Below are 19,036 nucleotides of genomic sequence, written 5' to 3' on the forward strand. Positions count from 1 at the left end.
GGAACCTGCGTCCCTATCTGGGGTATGTAAGCCTGTGGCAAGGACTGTCTGATTCTCATTCCATTTAGGCTGCCACAGATCAGCTGCTTCACTCTCAGCCTTAAATATTTCTCCTCTGACTCAGACAATTGCCCTGACGTGGGGATCAGACCCCTGTTTCAGTTCCCCTACCCACCGAGGACAGGTCCAGTCCTACTAACACTCCTGCTTTTCCCCCTAGTTCCTTTGTTTACCAAGTTTTGTGTGGTTCTATATATTCTTTTCTACTGGTCAGGTCCTCCTGTCCTCTCTCAGCTGCTGTTCTGCATGCACTTCTGTGTCTGAAGGTGTATTCCTGATGTATCCATGAAGAGAGATGTACTCCATGTCCACCTACTCCTCTGCCATCTTGTTCCAGAACTGACTTTTTTATAACAAGGAATGGGTTCTTCTAATTCATGAACAAAATATATTTCTCCATATATTTATGTTTTAATTTTCTCAGAAATATTCTATAATTTTCAGTGTATAGGCCTTGTATATCTTTTGTTAGATTTATTTCTAAACATTTTGGTCACTCTTGTAAATTAATTCTTTTCTATTTCATTTTCGAATTGTTTGCTGCAAGTATATAAAAATAAAATTAATTTTTTCATGTTAACTTTATAACATGCAACATTGTTAAATTCATTTATAGTTCTAATAATAGTTTTGTAGATTCTTTATAACTTCCTACCTAAGAAATCACATCATCTACAAATAGAAACAGCTTTTTCTTGCTTTCTGATCTTTAAACCTTTTACTTCTTTTTCTTGGCTTCTTGCAATGGCTAACACCACCAATATGATGTTGGACAGAAGTCATGAAAGTGGACATACTTGCCTTGTTCTCAGACTTACTGGGAAAGTGTTCAGTACTTCATCTTTATACCCTTGATCATACTGAAGAACTTCCTTTCTATTCCTAGGTTGCTGAGAATTTTTATAATAAATGCATGCTAAATTTTGTCAACTGCTTTCTGTGCATGTATCAAAGAGGTCATATGATTTTTCTTCTCTGTTAATGTGGTAAGTTATACTGATTAATTTTTGAATATTAAATCAACTTTGCCTTCATGGGATAAACCCTCATGAAAGTGAAAGTTGCTCAGTCATGTCCAACTCTTTGCAACCCCCTGGACCATACAGTCCATGGAATTCTCCAGCCAAAACACTGGAGTGGGTAGCCTTTCCCTTCTCCAGAGGATCTTCCCAACCCAGGGATGGAACCGAGGTCTCCTGCATTGCAGGCAGATTTTTTACCAACTGAGCCACAAAGGAAATCCAAGAATAATGGAGTGGATAGCCTATCCCTTCTCTAGTGGATCTTCCAGACCCAGGAATCAGTGTCTCCTGCATTGCAGGCAGTTTCTTTACCAACTGAGCTATCAGGAAAGCCCCAAACCCTCATGGTCATATATTATCCTTTTTTAGGTGTTGTTGGGTTTAATCTGCTAAGATTTCATTAAGAATTTTTACGTCTAGTCCATTAAGGGATATTAGCCCCTTTATATATGTATTTGACAGGGTTTAGTATTAAAATTTTGCAGACATCATGAAACAAGTTGAGAAGTATACCCCATTCTTCTCTATTTTCTGAAATAGTTTGTATAAGTTTGATGTTTTTTCTTCTTGGAATGTTTGATAGAATTTACCAGTGAAATCACCTGTGCCTAGAATTTAGATTTTCTGTTTCATGTAGTGTAAATGCTAGAGATTTATAGTTTTAAATAATTTTTCTATTTCATCTATATTGTATAAATTATTGATATAAAGTCCTTTATAACAAACATTCCCATATTCTCTTTTGGGCTTCCCTTGTGGCTCAGATGGTAAAGAATCCACCTTCAATGCAGAAGACCTGGGTAAGAGTTGGACATGACTGAGTGACTTTAACCCATATTCTCTTTTTATTATTTTCATGTCAGTAAGATCTGTCTTGATAATCCCTTTTCATTTCTGATATTGATAATTTGTGCTCTCTTTTTCTTGAACAGTCTAATAAAATACTTGTTCTTTAATAAAATACTTTGTTCTTTAGAAAGAAACAAGTTTGGGGGTTATTAATTATTTTTATTGTGTGTCTAATTCTTACCACATTCATTTCTGCTCTCATCTTTATTGTTTGTTCTACAGTCCTCCCTTGGTATCCACAGGGTATCAGTTGTAGGACCCCCTCAGATACCAAAATTCATTGATGCTCAAGTCCCTTATAGTAAAATGGCCTAGTATATTTGGCTCACCATATCCTTGGGTTCCATATCCATGGATTTGGACTTTGGTTTACTTTGGGTTCGACTGGAATCTTAAGTCACTGATTTTAGATCATTTTTCTTTTCTAATATAAGCATTTAAAGCCATAAAATTCCCTCTAAGCACTCTTTTAGCTATATCTCTCAAGTTTTATTGTATTTTTGCTATCACTTCATTTCTGATATTTTCTTGTTTCTCTCTGATTTCTTCTCTCACCCATGGGTTGTTGAGAAATGTGTATTTAATTTCCCAATATTTGGATTTTTTTCTAGGTATCTTATTTTTATTGATACCTAATTTAATTACATTGTGATTAGAGGATACACACTACTGTTATTTCAATCTTTTGTTTTATTAGGACTTGCTTTTTAGCCCAGGATATGGCCTCTCTTGGTAAACTTGTACAGCTGAAAATAATGTCCTTCACTTCTTGGGTGTGGTGTTAAATAAATATCAATAAGTTGTTCTGAATCTTATATCTTTACTGAACTTTTTGTCTGGTGGTTCTATCAGAAAGAGGTGTTAAACTATCCTGCTATAATTGTAAATTTTTTAATTTTTTTCTTCTGCCATATATATAATAATATAATGTTATATATTTTATTTATATAATGTATAATTATTATATTATATTATAATACACAATATGTTGTGATTATAATAAATATTCTATTGTATAATATATGTTATATATAATAGTTTATAATATATATTATATAAATAATGTGTACTTAGTCATTCAGTCATGTCTGACTCTTTTTGACCCCATGGACTGTAACCTGCCAGGCTCCTCTGTCCTTGGGATTTTCCTAACAAAAATACTGGAATGGGTTGCCATTTTCTCCTCCAGGGGATCTTCCTGACCCAGGGATTGAACATGCATCTCTTATGTCTCTTGCATATATATATCAAGATCTGATTATCAAGATCAAGACAATTAACATACATATCATCTCACATAGTTAACATGAGTTTTTTGTGGTGAGAATGCTTAAGACCTATTCTAAGACACTTTCAAGTACTTAATACCATATTAACTATAGTCACCATGCTGTAAATCAGCTCCTCAGAATTTATTCTTCTTATAGCTGAAAATTTGTACCCTTTGACTTACATTATCCCATTTCTCCCTTCTCCCCCAGATCCTAGAAATCAGGATTCTGCTCTCTGTTTCTATGAAATCAGCTTTTCTTTTTTGTAAGATTCCACATATAAGTGATACCATACAGTATTTGTCTTTGTCTGGCTTATTTCACTTAGCATAAGCCCTCCAGACTCATCCATGTGTAGCAAATGGCCTTCCTTTTTATGACTGAATGATTATTCCATTGCATATGTGTGTGTATATACATATGTATATATGTATATTTTCTTTATCCATTTACACTGCTCAGAAGGCTACTGTGGAGGAAAGCTCATTTAACTTTCCCTAATTCTTGCTTCTAAGCCACAGGATGGTTTTGAAGAACTTGTTTGCTCCATCTGCTTTGCCAAGTCAACACCTAGGAGAGGAAACCTCTTCTGTTTCCTAGGAATTTACTTCTTACTCCCAAAGACAACAAGAATAAAAGAAATCATTCTTGAGTAATCCACTGACTTGCTTTCATTTTTAAAACCATTGCTGTTTCTAAAGCTAGGATACAGTTTTGGAACTCTCCTGCCTGCAGCCCAGGCCAGGAAACATCACTTAATTAGAAATTGCACCTTTAACAAGAGCTGAAAGCCAGCAGAAACACCTCCATCCATCCCAAGCACCGAAGAGGGAGAGACATAAGCAGAAGAATGTGGTGTTGGCATGAGCTTTTACTGAGTGAAATGAAATGTTCATAAAGTCTATAGCACGTATTCCTAATGGCAGTTCTTTCAGTAACTGTGCATTAGCCAATCACCCCTCTCTTCCCATCATCCCCCTTTTTCTCCTGTTCTTTCTTACACGCAGTCATGGAATATAGGCATCTCCTTGGCTGGGTCAAAATGGGCCATCACCTTCTTGACCCCACCAGTGAATGTTTAATAGTGTTTTGCTATTTTCTCTGCTGGGTGCACATGTGATAACAGGATGGAGGTCCACTCTATTCTGGGGCTTCCTTGATTTACAGGCCTCAAGTTAGATTCCAATTGTCTTAGAATATTAAAATAGGACAAACACCTGCCCCTCCCAACTCCCTTATCCTGAATGCTTCTGCCCCTTTTCCTCCCTCCCAAACAAGTGATTATCTAAATCTATTGGTAAAAGTGGTGAGTTTCTCTATTTCTGAATGTTTTTCTTGCCTCAGGCTCCCTGGGTCTTTGGCATGGAGAGTGCATGTCAGGAGCAGAGCAGACCACCTAGGTCTCAGCCTGAGACCCAGAAATTGCCCATCAAGCCAATTTCCAAGATGCCAGGACAGTGTGGCTGCTCAAGTTTTGCTCCTGGAAGGTTTCAGCCCAGTTTGGACAATCACAGCCCATTCCCCTACCCCCCACCCCCACCCAGAGAGGGTCACAGCGGTCCTGCAGGAGGCAAAGGAGGCGTGGAGGCCCTTCTGAAAAGGGCCAGGATGCCCTCCTTAGGTCTCACCCTGCAAAACAATGACACATGTAAACCCACTCTATCTCAGTGTCACAGGTCCGCTACTGTGGGTAAGTTTGGTTCCAAGAGCTCAAACTGAAATTTCAGTCCCAGAGCCCCCTCTGTGGGATCTACATCCTGCTTCCCACTTCCTGCCAAACAAATGATGCCTCCCTGAAATTTTAGATTCACATTCTCACTAGAGAAAGTTAAAAAAAAACAACCAGAAACCTTTGCGTTCCAGATTCCTCCTTTGAGTGGACTGCAGGAGATGTCTGTAAGAAATTGTGGGTAGATATCTCAGACAGGGGGAGGAAAAAAAGCACTTTAAATTGACAAATCAGTCCAAACCGCTAAGGTTATAACTCGTTTTTCCCCTTTCCAGCAGAATAGTAAAACAGACGCGTTATTGGCAGCTCATTAGTGCTAAGAGAAGCCGTCTCCAGCATGACATCAGCCTACGGCTTGACCCAAATCTATTATTTCACCAGAGAGCCTTACGCTGCCGGCTTTCCAACCGCCCAGAAGACGCACATGGGGGAGAGGGGAAGAAGACATAAATAAGACACAGATTGGAGACTTTTTGATGTGTTTAGCACATTTTTGTGACTTCCTTTAATACCACAGACCGCGCGTTCTTCCACCATTAGGAGAACAAAAGACAAGCCTGAGATGGGGGGGTGGGGGTTGGAGAGGGGAGGAGGGAGACCCCATTCAATAAAAAGTCTTGTTTGCCTAATTAACATTTTTAATTCAAACGCCCGAAAGGGGAGGCAAAAATGGGAAGAGAAGAATGCATACCACAGCTGAGTAACTTCAGATATAAAAAGTCCCTTCATTAAATCAGTTGTTTTTTAATTCATAATTGAACTTAAATAAAGAGCGACCTATAGGCAGCTGTTTCTAATATCGAGTCCCCACCGCACATGAAAGACGCATTTATTCCTGCGGCAGCCTCCCTACCCTTGGGTGTTATCAGCTGAACATGTTTTGAACCTACCTAATGCATTTGAGGTAGCTTGGGTTTATTTTTCTTTCAATAAAATAAATGGTTTTGTAATTAAATTTCTGCACTGCCTGTGCTTAATGGTTACATTGACAAGTGCTAATGTATGGCAAGAGAATGAGTTTGAAATGAAACATGCTGTTTTCAAATCTGCAAGCAATTTTGCAGTGGGGCAATCAAACCCCTCGTGCCAGCGAAACATTTTCATTAATCGGCCCCCGCGCCCCTGCCCACTCGGCCGGCCGCGGGAGGACACTCTCGCTCCTTCTCTGCCCACCCTCGCCTTTTTCTCAAACACACGCGCACTCACATACACACGCGCACCCACACGCACACACACACACACAAATATCATGAAGCGAGCCGTTGTTTGAAACCATTTTGCGGTCTCTGGCAGGCAAGCCGGTGGAAATTCGCTGACTTTACACCGTGAAATGTTACAGCTGTCTCCTCCGAAGGGACTGGCTGCCTCAACGTTTCAATCCCTGGCAACCGGTCAACAAGAAAATCTGTCCCTCTGTTTTCCTTTTTTTTTTTTTTTTTTATAACTTTTTCCCCTTAGCTAAATTTATTTTTGAATAAATCTTCTCATAGAAAATAGAGAACGGTTATTACATCTCTGGACTCAGTCGGTGCAAACCACTTCAAGCCACGGCAAAGGAGGCGGCCTTCCAACCTTGGCTCTTGTAGGGAAACGGGTGGCTCCGTTTCCACCCGCTGCGTGGGGACAGAAGGCTTCGGCGCAGTCAGATCTGGGCAGGGACAGGCGTGGACTCACGACCGGAGTGAGGCGCTGTCTCTCCCCCGGACGGCCTGGGTCTCATCTGACCACTAGAGAGATGGCTTCCCAGGGCAGTGGCTGCTCCGGAGCCTCCCAGGCCCCTTCATCCAGTGCCAGCAAGGATGTGTGAGGCCCACCGCCATGTGGAGCATGCGCAGAGGCGGGGGTGGGGGCGGGGGGAGGCAGTGTCAGCCGCTACCCACAAGGTGTGCAGTTCGGCATCTTGGCATCTTCCCTCCAGGCTGGGGGAGAGGAGCCAGGGGCTGCCTGTAGGGAGGCTGACTCACCTTTGGGGCTGGCCAGAATTGCAAGCTGTCCTACCCCAGCCTGGCTTCCTCGGGCCACGTGCTAGGACATCTGTGTTCAGGGCATCTGTGTGGTCCCTGCCTCCCTGAGTTTACTGAGGTGGGAAATAGAGGAGATGGTTGCTTGAAGATTTCAGGAGCAGGAGGATGGATCTCAGCGTCTCAAAACTCCCCTGCCCTTTTCCAAATGTGCCAATTTGCACCTTTAAAAGGGGGTGAACCTTTCACAGAAGAGGCTTGACTATAGAGGTTTTGGAGGGAAGGAAACATAGGGACTGAGATCTCCACTACAATGTCAATGATGGGCAAGGTAAAGCCCATCCTGAGAGGGTGAAAGAAAAAGCACCCAAGTTTACCAGAATCTGAATAGCAGGAGGGGAACTCTTGGAAGGAGTGAGGGCAAAGAAGTGGGGTGACTGATGTCATAGCCAGAAGACACCTTCATGGTGGCTCTGTGAAGAAGTAAATAGTCCCTTGATTAAACGACTGCTAGCCGAGAAGGCAATGGCACCCCACTCCAGTACTCTTGCTTGGAAAATCCCATGGACGGAGGAGCCTGGTAGGCTGCAGTCCATGGGGTTGCTAAGAGTCGAGCTCGACTGTGCGACTTCACTCTCATTTTTCACTTTCATGGAGAAGGAAATGGCAACCCATTCCAGTATTCTTGCCTGGAGAATCCCAGGGACAGAGGATCCTGGTGGGCTGCCGTCTATAGGGTTGCACAGAGTTGGACACGACTGAAGTGACTTAGCAGCAGCAGCAGCAGCAGACTTAAGAAGGCTGAGTGCCGAAGAATTGATGCTTTCAAACTGTGGTGTTGGAGAAGACTCTTGAGAGTCCCTTGGACAGCAAGGAGATCAAACCAGTCAATCCTAAAGGAAATCAACGCTGAATATTCTTTGGAAGGACTGATGCTGAAGCTGAATCTCTACTACTTTGGCCACATGATGCAAAGAATCGACTCACTGGAAGAGACCCTGATGCTGGGAAAGATTGAGGGCAAGAGGAGAAGGTGGCAACAGAGGATGAGATGGTTGGATGGCATCAGACTCAATGGACATGAGTTTGAGCAAACTCAGGGAGATGGTGAAGGACAGGGAAGACTGGCATGCTGCAGTTCATGGATCACAAAGAGTCGGATATGACTTAGTGACTAAAGAGATTTAAGGTAACCCAGGGTAAAGGGGCAGAGGAGAAGCCCATGCCCCAGATGGAAGAATGGAGATGCAGTGAGGAAGTGAAGCTGGAGGGCTGCTCCTTTGGTCCTTGACTGAGTCTGAGCTGAGATTCTGATGAACCCAAGGTATAAATACTGTGAGAGTGCTGTCATCTATCACTCAAGTGATTATACTTGTTTCACCGCACAACAGTGGGACACTTGACTCATGCCTTCACTTGTTCATTCAGCAAAGATTAAGTTCTCACCATGTCTCAGCTATGTTGCTAGGCCTGCCAAGTGCTATAATGGAAATACAAAACAAAATGCTACATGACCTCAGGGGAGGAAGCAGTGAGCTATGTCAAGAGGAAGAAGAGAAAGCCTCATGGAGATGACTAGGCTGAAAAGGTGGGTAGGACTTCAAAAGGAGAGAATGATATTCCAGGGCAAGGAACCAGCATAAGCATGAAAGATTAAATGTGTAATATGGAGGTGTGAAAGTAAAAGTTGTATCTAGAGAATGACAAGTGGTCTCAAATGAAAGGAAAATAAGGTGTCTGTGGGATGTGTGGAGGGGAGTGTTGGTGGTGTGGGAAGAGTGGTGGGAAATGGAATTGAAGGTGAGCTGGGGCCATGGCTATATTGAGAGCCCTGATCAGCAGGCTACAGAAGCCATGCTTTATTTTGCAAACCACAGGCACTCTTAAATATGTTGGAGCCTTGCGGGGGTGAGTGGGTGAGGCAGTGGTGATGTGGCCCCACTGTGTGTTTGTTATAGACCTTGTGAGCCCTAAAAGAGAGCAGGCTGAGCAAGGAAGACAGTGGAGGCAAGGGGGCCAGAAAGTGAAAGTGAAGTCGTTCAGTCGTGTCCCACTCATTGGGCCCCATGGACTGTAGCCTACCAGGCTCCTCCATCCATGGGATTTTCCAGGCAAGAGTACTGGAGTGGGTTGCCATTTCCTTCTCCAGAGGATCTTCCAGACCCCGGGATTGAACCCAGGTCTCCTGAATTGTAGGCAGACGCTTCACTGTCTGAGCCACCAGGGAAGTCCAAATGAAGACATGTCAGAAGTGGGGCCAGAGGCTATTTCAATAGCCCAGGTCAGGGGGGAGGAGTGCTGCGAGGCACCAGGAATGATGCTGGAGAGAGGGAATGGGTGCTGGGGACCGGGCAGAGGTCAACCAATGAGACGTGGTGGAAACAAGGGAGGCACCAGCAAGTAGTCTGCTGTTTTCAGGGTGCCTGGAAAGATGTTCATGGCCATGACAGAGACAGGGAACTCTGAGAGAAGTGATTTGGGGAGGGGGGAAGAGAGAGAGAGAAAAAAGCATATGTTCCAACTAAATATATGGAGTTGGAATTCTTGGCAGTGACTTTCATGAGACAATATCCAAGGGACAGCAGAGGGAGAAATGGACCTAAATAGGAGAGGAACTTCCACACTGAGAGGAGCCAATGCAACAGACCAGAGGGGACAGCAGGGGGAGTAGGAGTTGAGCCAAGAGGAAAAGGGAGGAGAGTTTTGAGAGGAGTTGGAACACTTTTCTGATGCTTCAAGGAGGCCCCAGAAAGGGAGATGCTGAGCTGGTTGGGTTCAGCAATAAAGAAGACAAGCATTAGTTACCTCTGGGAGGACAGTCTTAAATAAAAGGGTGGTGGGAAGCAGAGGCAGCAAGAGTGGAGGCAAAGAGGTTTCACAGTGATGGTGTGAAAGGAAAGCTTTTTTGGAGGGTAACAGGCCCTTGAACAATATTTAATGGGGAATTAGTAAGGAGGGAGAGATTGAAAAGATATCAGAGAGGGGACTTTTATAGAGCATGATTAGGGGGCAGCAGAAAGGGGTGGAGGGATTGACCTTGGAAAGCAGCAAGGAGGAGGCGTGAGGGGCCAGAGATAAAGGCAAGGGTGGGGGTGAGAGTACTGGCAGCCTGTCGAGGAAGGAACAAATGACATACATTCATGTGCTGAAACTAAGGCTAGGGATGGAGGTGATGTAAGAGTGAGATAACTTGGAAATTGAAGGCAGGAGTGGGGTGGAAAGTCAAATGGTATGAACAATAGGACATGAGCAGCACTGAGAAGAAAACTGAAGACGGAAACCTGGCCGGGTCCAGTGTGCCTGGCCATATGTATGTTCCAACCATCCCCAGCCATCTCGGAGGAGGAGCAGAAGCAGAGAACAAACAATGGGGACACTCCGGCTAGGGAGAGCACCCCAGCTGCGGTGGGAAGCCAGAAGCAAGGGCCTTAGGGGCCAACCAGGGAGAATTTGACAGCAGGAAGCCTTTTGGTTGACATGGGTGCGCTTCACCTCCAGAACCGGTATAATAGCCTTGTCTCGGACTGCAGTCTGAAGAGCAAATTTGGAAAAATGTTAAGTCAAAAATGCATGCCACTGCCAGAGAGAATTGTAAACCAGAGGTTTGGAAAATTAAGTTCAGTGCTGCCTCTCCTTCCCCTTGGCTCACCTGTGCTGTGTGATCCAAGCAGACCACTGCAGCTTTTTATGTCGTTGCTCCGCCACACCTACCTCTAGGACACATTCTGTTTACTTACTAGCTTCCTGGGAAAAAAGGTATGATCTAAATAAAGGAAACTTCACAAAAAAACAAGGTTTGATTTACAAAATTCTGTAGTTCTTTTCCTCTTGTTGAAACAGTAAAACAAAAACAAACAGGCAAAACCTGTTTTGCAGAAACATCATTGGTCTTCTGACTTGTTCCTGACGTTCAGTGGGGTTGTCTAAGCTAAACAGATACTGAACAAATTCTATCCAGTTCAGTCTGGGAACACAAACCCTGGTGGAGCCGTGGCCAGGTCATCACCCCCATGTGGAAGAAGGATCCTGCCTCTGTCAGGGAAGCATCTGGCCTTGACCAGAGTGCAGAAAGCATTGGAAGAGCTGAGGCTTGCTGTCCAGGGTCAGAAGGCCACAAGCAGGGGACAAGTCCAGAGAAGGGGACACAAGGCACTTTGGTGTCATCTATCATGACTAACTGACAAAGCGCAGTGACTTTATGGGATCCGCTCTGCTCTCTAGCTTTCAGGCATCTCCAAGTCCCCTCCCAAAGCAGTAAGGAGACTTTTGAAGCCACTCTTGGCCACCTGTTGACTTTAAGCTTAGGCACTGTCCCATTAGCAGGCCAGAGGGAGACAAAGTCAGAGCCCAAGAAAGACCTCCCAGTATCAGTACCCAGGTTCTGTCTGACCTAGAATCTCATGACTGCTAAAACACCCAGGCATGGTTTGATGTGGGGACCATCAGGAGGCTCCTTCATAGCCTTGAAAGGCAGAGCATCCAGTGTTCATGATATGTCCCAGTTCTCCAGTGCACTCTCTGTATTTTCCATCGGAGCCACATCTAGAAAGAAGGAATTTCAGAAGCTGACTTCCACTGTCTAAAGTGTGCACATCATTCTCTTCCAAAGGATCCACCTTTCCAGCTTGAATTTGATTACCAAAGAAGAAGTAAATGATCACGGTTGGAATGTAGGATGTATTAAACCCTTTGCTAAGTGCCCATTTTGGCTAAATTGTTTCAGAGCCTACTGGTTACTTGGGGCTTCCCAGGCGGGACTGGTGGTAAAGAACTCGCCTGCCAATGCAGGAGACATAAGAGATGCTGCTATGATCCCTGGGTTGTAAAGATCCCCTGGAGGAGGGCATGGCAACCCCCTGCAGTATTCTTGTCTGGAGAATCCCATGGAGTCTGGTGAGCTAAAGTCCACAGGGTCGTAAAGAGTCAGACACAATGGAAGCAACTTAGCACACACGCATACCAGTTACTTAGGAAGCATCATGCCCATTTTACAGCTGAGGAGCGGGGTTGGAATCATATCTGTATTAAAAAACCTAAGCTTGTTCTCCAGATTTCCTCTTTCTGCCAAGTCCCCTATACCACTGTGTGCTGCCTCACAGCAACCTCTATCTCCCCAAATTAAAGAGTCCTCTTATGCTGATGTTCCCCACATTGGTTTCTGTGTGGAAAGGACTAGATGTCTAAACATGATGGCTGGAAACCAATGAATCGTTCATCCAGTTATTCACTGATACCTATGATATACTCAACAAGTGAACAGACAGAGCCCATCTGCAGAAACCCAGATACCTGCTTTGGATGAGGAAAAAGAGGTCCACTTGCCTCATTTTCCTTACAACCAGGCCCCAGGGGCACAAACTGTCATTTCAAAATACAGAACAAACTTCATGAAATAATTCTTAGGACCTGGTGAGCTCCAAGGGGCACCATCCTGTATTAGCCTTCTTTGGACCTTCTTCCAAGGTGGCGAATGTGCCGGTGGGAGGGATTGAATGTACCTTGATCTGCTTCCATGATGTTTCTGCTTGAACCTGGAGGAAGCCGGCTGGCATTGGAGGAGAAAAATGGGAGTGTTCTCATGATAAAAAGCAAGTTAGGTCAGCATGCTGGGGCAGCTCACGCTTTATGTAGCAGAACTGATTGAGCTTCATGATTCACCCTCCCCTTGGCCTTCAGCCCTTGTTAACACTTCCAGGAAGGAAGCTGTCCTGAGAAAGGAGGGGAGAGAGGGAGGGAATCCAGGACGATTCCCACCATGAGAAGGTGCCGGCCTGGGACAGGGGAGGGCGGAACCCACAGGCTGGCTGTGAGAGGGGCAGGGAAGGCTGGGTGCTTTGAGGCCAAAGTGCTCATTATGCGAACTTTCTTAATGACCGTAAGTCCTGAGGGAGGCATGTGAGCAAAGCCTGGCGCCAGCCATGCTTGCACGGGGCCTCCCGTCCAGATGGCAAATGTGTAGGGAGTGAGGGAGGAGAGAGAAGAGACCGCGTGGCTGCTGAAGGTGACTGATGGCCTTGGGGCGGCTGATCTGGCTCCTGTGGGGTCAGGTTTTACTGGAACGAGACACAAAGATTAGTGACTTTCATTTGAGAAAGAACCCCGGTCCCCAGTTTCGGGAACAAAGTTTCTTTGTGGTTCTTTGAGAGTTTCATTTGTATTCTCCAGGCCTTGCTCATTTACCTTCTTCGCTCTTTCCTCATGTCCAAGTCCTGCTTGGCCAGCTCCAGTCTCCATGAAAGCCTCTTCATGAAGTCATCCCTGATGGTCTGACCTGGGCCTCCCTCTCTTGATCTGCTAACGTGCCCAGAGGCAGAAATCATGTTGGCTTGAGATTCTCCATGTGTTCAAGGTGATCGCTTGTCTTCTCGGAGCCTTGGCATTACTTCAAGATAATGCGGGAACAAATGTATAAGACAGTCTATGAAAACATTTCATGAAGTAAAATATAAAATTGGCTGAAACGTTTAAGTCAAAACTGAGACGTGAAAGGAACTTCACAAAAGTAGAGGGCCACTTTGAGCCATACCCAGCTGGAAACATGCCCACCTTCCTTTCCACTGGGGGACTTGGGCAGGCAAGTTGGAGAAGCAGGTGGTGACATGTGGGGAGACATGGAGAGGTTCCTTTCTCTTCGTAGAGACTGGAGGCAATGGGGAGAGGAAACCTTGCTGAATAACAGCAAATGAAAATGGTCTCAAAAAACAGCAATTCAAAAATAACAACAGAAAATACTGTGTACCACACATCACCTAGCATGTCAGGCACTGTACTAGTAGCATCACACATGTTATTTCAATCAACCCTCATACAAGTCAATGAGGTAGATATTACTCACTTTACAGCTGCTGAAAGCAAGCTACTATAAGGTCAAGTAACTTACCCCAAGTCAGAAAGTTAAGTGAGATGAAGGCTGAGAATACAGTCTAGGTCTGCTGAACTCTTACTTCCCATGCTATGCCACCTTGGGTGCATTAAGGAAGAGACCTGCAGCCTGTGGGATTCCCAGGGGGCGCACTGGTAAAAGAACCACCTGCCAATGCAGGGGATGCAAGAGATGCAGGTTTGATCCCTGGGTCAGAAAGGTCCCCTGGAGAAAGGAAATAGCAACCCACTCCAGTATTTCTTGCCTGGGAAATTCCATGGACAGAAGAGCCTGGTGGGTTTCAGTCCATGGGGTCAAAAGAACTGGACACAGCTGAGCAACTGAGCATGCACAGATGCAGCCTGTGTCTCCACAACTCATCATGAGCCCTCCTTAATGTTCTGTGATTCTCATGTTGGTGCCAAGTATTGACCTTCCCTGTTGCAGGTACACGCCCTGGCTGCCAATGGGGAACTGAGTTTGTCATACTGGTGCCTCCCCAAGCTGGGGCTCCCTGCCCGGGTGTTAGGGAACCCTATTCCCTGCACCAACATCTGGGAGGTCTCACTCAGCCCCAGCTTGACTCATCTAACCAGAGATAAAGTGGCTGATTTGGTCCAGACTTACCAAGTTTGGAAGTCACCACATCAGATGTAAGAGGCCATAAGCAAGAGATACGGATCAGTTAAGAGGGCAGCCAGGGGACGGCTGATGGTTCATCTCTGCACATGGAGAGATTTCTCAGGGTGAGAAATCAAGCCCCTTTACTGGTACAGCTCATCTCCAAGACCTTTTCCATCCAGTAAGTGTCCAGTTTGATAGTTTTCATTGTAGTTGCAGTGAGAAATCCTGGTTATTTTTAGTAACACTCATACAGCCATCACATTAATTTATTCCTACAGCATTTGATGATGTGTGTGACCCAGGAAAATGCATGACTGCTGAGGGAGGGTCTTCACTGTCTCCCCTCTTTCAGCCTTCCCTTTCCTTGGCTCATCCCTATGGCGGAAGTGGGTTTTAACATCTCGTCTGTCCAGATGCATCCCATCTCCCAAAAGGCCCTTTCGACTTTAATATTCCAGGGAATTGCCAGATCTGTCAAGTTCTTATGTTTTCCTTGGCAGGGACCACACCACTCCATTGAAATGGTGTGTGAGCCATCAGGCCTCAGTGCCACTTCTCCAGGCGGCGCCAGCGTAGCCACTGGTACTTTCCTGACACCCTTCCCAGGCTCTGTGGGCTCTGGCGCACCCCATGCCCCACCTCTTCCAAGTCCATGGGCTTCCTGGAGCATCAGCAGACTTGAGCATCTCCCAGACCAGGGGCCCAGGAACATCATTAACTTTTATGCTTTATTTTCATCACTTCTACCCATCTCCCCTGGCACCTCTTGCCCTCACTAAGTGCTCCTAGCTGCCTCTTCTGGTGGTCTTTCAGATCAGAGGAGAAAGTTCATTCATCCACTCAACCAGAATTTGTTCAGAGCATCTCTAAAACTGAGTTCATTGTCATAAGCTCTTAATGAACTGAGCAGTGAACAAAACAGATGAAACACTCCTTGCCTTCATGGTACTGACATCCTAACTCATCTTATTAATTTGTTAAATGAAGTTGTTAGGAATTTAATATGCTCCTCCTCTCAGGATATCTGCCTCTAAAAAGAAGAATCTGTAGAGGTATAGTTTAACCCCCGAAGAAACAAAGTACCGATGGTGGAATACGCAGTTCACGTGGGAGCCATATTTATGACTGACAAGCCTCTTCGATCCTCTGGAACAGGGCTTGGCAAGTTATAGCCCTTCCATGGCCCGCCAGTCAGTTTATGTGGTTCATTAGCTAAGAATGGTGTGTACCTTTTTAAGTGGTTGCAAAAAAAATTAATAGAAGAGCATATTTTGTGACATGGGAACATTCTATAACATTCACCTTTCAGAGTCCAAAAGTTCTCCTGGAGCATACCTGTTCATTCACACATTGTCCCTGGGTGCTGCAGGAGCAGTCAAGTAGTTTCCAAATGGCCCGCAAAGCCTAAAACATATACTACCCAGCCCTTTCCAGGAAATGTACTGAGCACTGCTCTAGAATCATATGATGGGGACAGCTGTGTGTCTCCCATGTGCATGGAGCTGGCCAGGTAGGCCAGCAGGAATGTCTCTTTCTCAATCTGTCTATGGAAGAGGCTCCCAGAGTGGACTTAATGTTGGAGGCTAAGAACCCGTGGCTGACATTTGTTTCTCTTCAGCACACAGGGAGACAAGGCCCTCCCAAGAAGTGTCCAGCAAATGCAAGATTCCTTCTTGGCAGAATCTTCAATGCTATTTGCCAAGCTCAGGAGCAGACCTTCACCTTGGGAGGTTCTGGGCTCCTTTTATGGGGTGGAGGAAGGGAGGTTCATCCATGCTCTCAACTCTGCAAGGTCAAATAAAATTTATGCCTGTGGAAGGAATAACAGTCAGAGGGAATGGGTTCAAATCCCTGCTCTCCCACAAATTGATTGTGTGGTTCGGGGCAGAGTGTTTTACCTAGAGAAAGTCTCCCTTGTCTCACCTGTGACAGGGCCTGCCTTGCCAGTTCTAAAGGCTGTTAACAGAAATAAGTGCACCCACATATGTGAAGGAGCTTGGTAAGCCAGATGTGTTAGTCACTCAGTTGTGTCCAACCCAGGGATTGAACCCTGGTCTCCTGCATTGTAGGCAGATTATCTCATGGCTTAGCTAACAGGGAAACCTCGTAAACTGGATGGCAGCATGTATTCCATCATCTTTCCTCTTTCCTGGGTAGGGGGCAGCACTAGCTGAAATCTCACCATTCTTGTTTGTCAGTGGAGACTCACTCAGAGTCAAGGTGAGATAGACCTAGAACGATGTTCCCTTTGATCTCAGTCAGGGTCCACCTGTTCTGAGGCCTCACCTCTCCTCTCAGTTTCCACCTAATCTCTGCAGTCAGTTTTGGGGATTCTTGACCTCGTAGGCTTCACATAGCCAAATAAGGACAATAACAACATACCTGCGGTTCTTCCTGCCAGATCACATCTCTGAGTTTGAAGGATACCACAGCTGCCCTCCATCCAACCCAACCCTGTACAATGTATGATGGGACCATCAGTCCCCTGGACCAGTTTGCTTATTTCTCCCCCAGTCTGTAGCCCTCTCAAGTAGCAAGTATATTTCCCACTATGTGTTCCTGATTATCCTAAGATCAACAACTATCTATTTCAGGTAGTTGAGGGTTAGGGAAAGGGTGAAATGTGCAGAAAGGCATGGTTTTTAAAATGAAAATCTTTCTCCTTCACTGGACTATAAACATCTAGGGGGCAGGCAGAAGCTACTTCTATCCTGAGGCTCTCTCTGGTGTCATCAGCATCTACTTGATGCCTGGCACATGGTAGAGGCTCAATAAAGTTTCTTTGAGTGGATGAATGAATGAGTGAATTAATAAATGGTACCTTAGGATTTAGTCATCAGGCTCCATGGCTCAGAGGTAAAGAATCTGTCTGCCAAGCAGGAGATGTGGGTTCAGTCCCTGTGTCAGGTAGATCCCCTGGAGAAGGAAATGGCAACGCATTCCACTATTCTTGCCTGGAAACCCCTATGGACAGAAGAATGGGAAGAATGCAAATTTAATATCAGGGCTTGTCAGTTGGTAAAGAATCCGCCTGCAATGCAGGAGACCCTGGTTCAATTCCTGGGTAGGGAAGATCTGCTGAAAGGATAGGCTACCTACTCCACTGTTTTGGGGCTTCCCTGGTAGCTCAGCTGGTAAAGAATCCACCTGCAATGAGGGAGACCTGGGTTCGATCCCTGGATTAGGAAGATTCCCTGGAGAAGGGAAAGGCTGCCCACTCCAATATTCTGGTCTGGAGAAATCCATGGACTGTATAGGCCATGGGGTTGCAAAGAATCGGACACAACTGAGCAACTTGAATTCCTTCCTAGGATTTAGCAACCTCATGCCATTCTACTGGTAACTTTTAGGGAAAAAAAAAAATCTCCTCTGTGAGAAATGCAGCATTTACACCTAATAGGCACCAAATACACGTCAGTAGATGGTGACAACAATGAACATGAGGTTGAAAAAGAGTTAGCCTCCCAAATCTCAGAGCCAAATAAACAGAATAATGTGAATAAGGTTGAAGTTTAATACTACTTAAAAAAAAAAAAAAACTATTTCATTTGCCAGAGGGCTAGATCTCCCACTTCATATTTTGTTCAAGGATTTAGCTGCCCTAAGATAATCGTAACTTGGAACTTGGACATGTGACCTGGGAAGTTTGGGGTGGCTGTTTCATTGGTTACATCTCCTGAGAAAAATTCTCAGACTAGGAAAAAATACTCTGACAGTGACATGCAAAGGCTGGTACTTATAACTACCATCCTCAGTGTTTAGGGGAAAGGAGTTTTAATGACGGGCCAAAGAACAGATGTCAAATCCCCAGCCATCCTTCTGCCATTTGCTGTTTGTTATGAGTCACCCTGGAGCCCGTCCATCCCGGCACCAATTTTCATGGGAAGCATTGATGTGTGACCAGAAGTGTGCGCTGATGGATGGATTCACGCGAGGATAGCCGGAAGACTGGGCCTCAGGCTTCCGTTGGCTCTGGCCTTCCTTGCTTCTTCGGTCACTTTGCTCCCCTTCCCCCACATCCCTCCTCCATCCCCTTTGTCCTTCCCTCCAAGCTGGATTTTCACAGTGAATGTGATCTCTCATTTCAGTTCCTGCAGCCCTGGCTCATCAAATACAGAAGGGCTGCAGAAACACCTCTGCTTAGGACACTTGTGTGTGTGGTCCACGCCAGCCATCAGCGGCAAGAGTTCTAGGAAGGGAGAGGACCATCTCCTGGACAGCAGTGGGAAAAGGTGAGTGGCTTTCTTGGTCTTTTCACTTGGCACCCTTGGAGAGAACCCTGTAGCCATCCTGACTTGCCCACTCACTTCAAAGTTTTCTAGGGCTCTCTCCAGGTTTTCTGACTGGTTTAGCCATTTCTTCTAGCAGACCTGACCTGTCACCTCCATTACTATTCTGAACTAAACATGGACAATCCCTCTTCCCCTTTATGTAAACCTATACAATGCTGGGATTTTTGCATAAGGAACTCTGCTAGAATCGAAGGAAAACCCAGACATTTGGTATGGGGTTTTCCAAGCCTGGTGGACTTCATTAGCCAAAATCCCTGGTGCTTCCCCTGTTCTTATTTAACTTGGTTCCTAGACCAGCCACACAGAGCCCTAACTTGCTGGGCACATTAAGCTTTAGTAGATACAGCCAGTTTGCAAAGTGGCTAT

The sequence above is a fragment of the Cervus elaphus genome, chromosome 11, assembly GCF_910594005.1.
Source record: "Cervus elaphus chromosome 11, mCerEla1.1, whole genome shotgun sequence".
NCBI lineage: Eukaryota > Metazoa > Chordata > Mammalia > Artiodactyla > Cervidae > Cervus > Cervus elaphus.